The sequence below is a fragment of the Miscanthus floridulus genome, chromosome 16 (genome assembly GCF_019320115.1).
Source record: "Miscanthus floridulus cultivar M001 chromosome 16, ASM1932011v1, whole genome shotgun sequence".
Classification (NCBI taxonomy): Eukaryota; Viridiplantae; Streptophyta; class Magnoliopsida; order Poales; family Poaceae; genus Miscanthus; species Miscanthus floridulus.
Genome location: NC_089595.1, coordinates 100061210 through 100067767, shown reverse-complemented (window position 1 = coordinate 100067767; position 6558 = coordinate 100061210).

Sequence of the window (6558 nt, the reverse complement as noted above, 5' to 3'; positions counted from 1 at the left end):
AGCAATCAAAACAGCACAACTTGTGCAATACTATTCAAAGTTGGTTACTGTACTACAGAATTCAAATTTCCTAGTTGTCTCCCACCCTCCAGCAAGATAACTTGATGACTACTACAGACCCTACAGTACAAGGCCTCCTCATTTCAAGGTTACAAGATGTGAATAACATGAGCATGGCAGCAATTAAAAATCAATGATGGATAGCTACCTGCATTTGCTAGAGTGGTTAAGCCAACATAGCTATCTGCAGTCCTGCAAGCATCAAAATTTAAGTATAGGCTGATTACAACTAAATCTGAGAGGCCGACTACAACTACAGTTTATAAATCTGAGAGGAAATGCTACAACTAAACAACTATAACTATAGGCAATATGAAACACTGAATTGCACTGGTACACTATTAATATTTCTAACTTATTATATTTCAGCAACTGATTTGTGTAAAACAATCAGTTGCTGAACTAAAATGTAGAAAATAATAATAGCATCGATAGTTATATGTATTCTTTTATTTACACAAATCCAAATGAACAGCTAGCTGTCATTTTTGAGTCATGGCCAAAAGATCTCAATAACTGATCTCATTTCATATTTCTCTACTCTTAAGGTACAGAATGATTAAGACTTCCATAGCAGTATTTATCTAAAAGGCTACAGATAAAACGCTTTTGTTTATATGGAAAGCCACACTTTCCTACTACAGATAGCATAAATCTGTGAATCACGTGATGTGCAACAGATGTGTGTGTATAGTTAAATTATTTGTCTCCAGATCAGTACTTCAGGTGCCTAATTCAGTTCTGATCTCTTATAAACATATAAAACAGTATACATCATACATCAGGGAACATTAGACCATATCTATTGCTATGTTGTCCAAAGTTCACTAATCACTAGTTCGCTGAAGACACTGGTAGGAACCAGTAGGGACACTAATGTTATATCTGAGGGTTGAAGCTGGAATCAAACTTGTGTTTTCCCCTCAGATTCAAGACATGTAAATATTTTGAGTCATTGAGATGAATGATTTTTAACTTCAGTAATTTTTTTTATCTAGACTTGGTGTCAATGGGTGCTGGACAGTGTCAGTGCGAATTTCCCAGTGTCACCGAAAAAATTCTGGTGGATTGGCACGGTAGGAATGGTTTTGCAAAGGTTTGATAGCATAAAAAAACTGTGAGATGGAACAGCAAAGAAGAAAAACCTGTACATGCCTCAAGTTAGTGCTAACAGCAAAGAAGAAAAACCTGTGAGATGGATGTATTGATATCCTAAGTTACTTATTGAGCCCAACATGACAATAATAGGGGTAGTTGTAAAAATTTCTAGTCATATATAAAGTGACCACTTAGATTGAATTGGTCAGGAAAGGAAGAAAGAAAAGGCGTCCATAGAGTTAGAGAACAGCACCCATACCTTCCTAATTCCAGAAAACGTCATCCATCCAAAATCGACTGGTTCCTAACCAGCCATGTAGCAAATGAAAATGTCCCAAGCCATAACTGGTTGGCATTAAGCTCATGGCATGAGAACTCCCTTACACTCAGTTTTTGTATGTCAATTTTTGAATGGTGAACAAATTGAGCGTTAGCCGCCAGTTTAAGAACTGTAATAATGCAATAAGGAATGGCTATAATGAAACTGAAATGAACTGGTTAAATCCTTGATGACAAACTCAAGCCTTGATGACAATTCAACTGCTTTTGAGGATATCCCCAGATTATTAATAAAACACAATGATGCAGCATATACTGAAATGAACTAGTGAAATCCTTGAAATTACAAAGTCATATAGTATTTGGGCAGTGAGCTACTCCAAGAAGGTAATACAGTAATACACTACATCATACTGATTTAGAATGTCCAATTAGACCATTGTAAGAAAAGGTCAATAGCATAGCTGTCATATGGCCTATCGACCCTTGGTTGTGAGCCTCTCATTAGGTGTATGACAATAGCATTACTAACCTGCTCATTGTGGCCTAGATCGAGTTGAGAGACTTGTGCTCCTTCACAGCTATAATGGCATGGAATTTGTGGGCTTCATCAGTTCTTCTATGCAATTGAGACTGAAATCGAGTTGTTGTGTGTCAGAACTTCAGACGAAAGCAGTAGATCAAGCACACTTAACAAAGATGCTATGAATACATAATAAAGAGGCAATGAATACTTAATAAGCAGTGGTTCAAGCAGACATGACATGCCCTTATGGTCGGTTAGGAGCAAACTTCTTCTACTGAACTTACTTTAGGAATCAATAGGCACATAGCAGTACTGCAGTATTTATTTATGTGTCTTGCAGATGGCCAGTCACTTGGTCTTGTGTTTTAGACCTGAAGGATATAAAATCATTAGGGCATCAGAGTGTAGCCTTGGGTTTACCAAACCAAAAAGGACTACATATTTTTGTTAGGGTTTACCAAACCTAAAACTGTCTTACCTAATTTTCCAGATAGTTAAACATCAGCTTACTAATTTTGCACAAGTTACAATGTAACAGCTACATCATTCCAACTCACATGTGTCACGTAATTACCACAAATTAGTGATTGGGTAAAGCAATAAACTTATTACCTAGCATATTGTCACATAAGTTTCAAACAAATCTAAATATAACCTAGCATAGAGATTGCAGTACAAACAAATATTAGTTTTAGAAAAATTTGCGAAACCTCAAGTCAGGTGGTCTTGCTGGCATTGCGTCGAACACCTGCTAAGCGTGCGCTGAAGACACAATATGGCTCGAAGAAAGTACTCCGCGTCAGTGGTCTGGGAGACCCTGCTTGAGCAGAAGGTGCTGCGGGGAAGGGGAGAGGAGTGGGAGGGTTCTCACCGACGCCGGTGCACGGGAGCCCACACGCCGTCGCTGTAGGGCGCCGGGACTGAAGAGGTTGCACACCGTCACCGATACGAGCTGGGGCCACATGCGCCGCTGCCGTAGGGAACCCTGCCTGCCCCGCCCGGAGCCACCACCGCCTGCAGCGCCTGGAGCAACCCCTGCCTGTGCAGAAGAGAGGCGGAGGCTCCATCTAGATCTGTAGGAGAAAGAGAGAGATGGCGGCGGGGGAAGAGGACTGGTGGAGGTGGAGGAAGAGACGTGAGGGGTGGCGGTAGCCGACGGAGGAGAAGGGGCGACCAGCGGCCGGCGGGCGGCGGAGTGGCGTCGGGACGGAGGCGACAGAAAGAGAGGGGGGCAGGAACGCGTGATGAGGTGAGGTGCCGTCCGAGTGGAGTCTGTACAGGAGGGTGGGGAGCGGAGTCCGGACTTCACTTTTCAGTAAAGCGTATTTGATAATTTTTTCGGGTCCGAGACCTTGAGTGACGCATTTTGTCCCAATGAGTCTATGATAACAGCTACGGCTATGAGTGACGCGTATTCTTAAGAATCGTCGCTGGTAACTCGTCATCAGTGACGCGTTTTTGTCTCCAGACCATGGGTGGCACCTGACTAGTCACGCGCTTTGTGTACCCGCGTCACTGATCCGATGTTAGTGACGCGTTTTAATTTTTGGTCACTAAGCAAGGTGTCACCGATAAGCTTTTCTAGCATAGTGTCTCACCGTTTAGCGTTTGTCGCGTGGCGAGTCGGCAAATTTTGTTAGTCTGGACTGGCAGTTGTGTTGGGAACATTCTGGAACTGCAGTACGTTGTGGCTTTCCTGCTACAGTGATTGTTTTTTGGCTGAGATAAGACAAAGAAAGGCATGCCAATTGCTACTCCTGCGTTAAATCACGTTTTCAATTCTTTAATTCGTGTTCAATTGTGCAACCTGAGAATAATGCTTGCATTTTCGGTTCAAAGAAAAAACAGAATTGTTAGATCTGCCGTCGACGACAATGAGCATGAGGTCCATTAGATTCTTGCCTCCATGCAAAGAGCCACAAAGCGCTCAAACATCCTACGGTGATCTGAAGCAGCGCCCAACGCCCGAGCCACCAGACGGAGGTTGAAGACGAGTGCTGTTTACGTTTTGGGCTTCCGAACTGCTGATGAGCTGCCTAGACTTCAGGCCTGGTCTGTCGTTTGGTTCGTTGGACCCGCTGGGGCTGGGCGCTAGGACACTGGCCCATGTCGTGACTTTCCCAACAGGCCTGGTGCGCACACACACACCAATGCCTACGGGGTACTCAGGTGCAGCCTGGCCTCGCTCCCTCTCTCGCTTCGTAAAAACCCAAACAAACAAACTTCTATTCTTTTATTTATTTATGTATGTATGCTGAATTTTTGGGCATAAATATTGTTTTTTTATAAGACGCACAAATATTGTTTACTCTTGCTTAAGAGAGATATCACTAGTGCATCTTTATGACTTTATCTACGCCATTTAAGTACTTCGCCTTTGCTCTAATTATATGGTTTTTGATATACATATATCACATGAGTGTAGATATTTTTATTATTGTTTGGCTGGGGACGCTGGGTCGTTGTATCTTGTATGGTACACAGAGCAAAGTACAGACGAGTGAGTCAGCAGCACTCAGCAGTGCCCATCGGCAGATTCTTTGAATGAGTCATACATGACATGAGCTGATCTATCGTTTCTGCCACTATCGCCGGATAGCTAGACTGGCAACCTGCACGTGTGCGGCTAAAATGGTCGATCAGAAACAGGCGACAAAAGTCTCTTCGTATGCAACTTTACTTGATCATCGGCAGATTCTTTGAATGAGTCATGCATGACATGAGCTGAGCTATCGTTTCTGCCACTATCGCCGGATAACTAGACTGGCAACCTGCACGTGTGCGGCTAAAATGGTCGATCAGAAACAGGTGACAAAAGGGTTTAGCTGGCTTATCAACCGGCTTTAATACCAATCTAACAGGGTTTAAAACTTTGTCACATGCTCCATTCTAAATTATAGGACGTCTTGATTTTTTCAGGGCATAGTTTTACTATGCACTTATATATATACTATATCTAGATATACAACGAAAACAATATATCTAAAAAGTCAAAATATCTTATAATTTGAAACGAAGAGAGTAATTATCATAGGTTTCTACGTATTTCAGAAAAAAAGAACTGCCATAGATTTTGCTTTCATCAAGTAGCATGCATGGTCTATGCGGTTTTCATGTGCTTCTACTAATAGAATGCTGGTCGCTAAAGTTCCAAATAAGTAATTGGAGGTGTTTAGTTTAAAAAACCACACCATCTTAGGTGAGGTGGTAAATCATAAGTTTATGCCATGGAATTCGGTGAGATGCCTCCATTTCTCAGCCTGGAGTAGTAATAATTACTTCCTCCATCTAGAAATGATAAATTTATTTTTGACAAAGGAAAACCACACAGATATTTTGATTCCTTTTTTTTTTGCAATATGTTATCGATTGCTAGAGAATCAATATAATTTTAGAGTAACTTTGAATACAAATCTATTGATACAAATTCATGCCTTAACTTACATGTAATTTGACTAACTGTGAGTCAAGTTTGTAAAAATTGTTTTTCCTTTGTCAAAATTTGTGTCTATCGTTCATTCCTAGATGGAGTATTAGTTTGTAAAGGGTGACGTGGCGATATATAGATCGACATTTCTTTCATAAAAGATAAGAGGATTGTTTGGTTTAAAAGTTAAACCAAACAACCCCTAACTTTAATTTGCTACTAATGGTCTGCTATGTGTCTATACTATATAATATAAGTACCCCACATTTTGCATGGTTGCAAAATATAATGTACCTCATGACTCATGAGTCATCACTTACGTTTCACGACGCCCAACTTGCATGGCTGTCACTCACTGCCTTCCTTCTCCCGGGACAAGCAAGCCACGCACATCGTCAGCTGTATTGGATCAGGAGAGTGACTCGGCACCACTTGGCAAGCAGTGCAAGCGAGCCCAGCCAGAGATGATAATCGATTGGAGACATGGATTGGAGGAGCACCAGCAGCTGAGAACACAACCACAGACAAGCTTATCGAAATCTCGCAAAAACAGGACTTAGGCGGTGTTTGGATTCAGTGACTAAAATTTAGAAGGTGTGTTCGGATAGTAATAAAAAATAAATTACAAAATCCGTCAGTATTCTATAAGACGAATTTATTAAGCCTAATTAACCCGTCACTAGCACATATTTACTGTAGCACCACATTGTCAAATCATGGACTAATTGGACTTAAAAGATTCGGCTCACAAATTAGTCGCAAACTGTACAGTTAGTTTCGTAATTAGTTTATATTTAATACTCTATGTATGTGTTCAAACATCCGATGGGACAATGACTAAAGTTTAAGAGGAGGATCCCATCGATTGTTTCGACACATGCATGGAGTATTAAATATAGACTAATTACGAAATTAATTGCATAGTTTGCGACTAATTTACGAGACGAATCTTTTAAGCCTAATTAGTCTAACAATGGTTTGCTACAGTAAACATGTGCTAATGACATATTAGTTAGGCTTAAAAAATTCGTCTTATAAAGTACTGATGGATTATGTAATTTGTTTTTTTTATTAGTACCTGAATACCCTATGTAACATCCTCTCAACATACCTCCTAAATTTTAATGATCGGATCAAACACCCCTATACAGAAAGTCTGCCGACGATG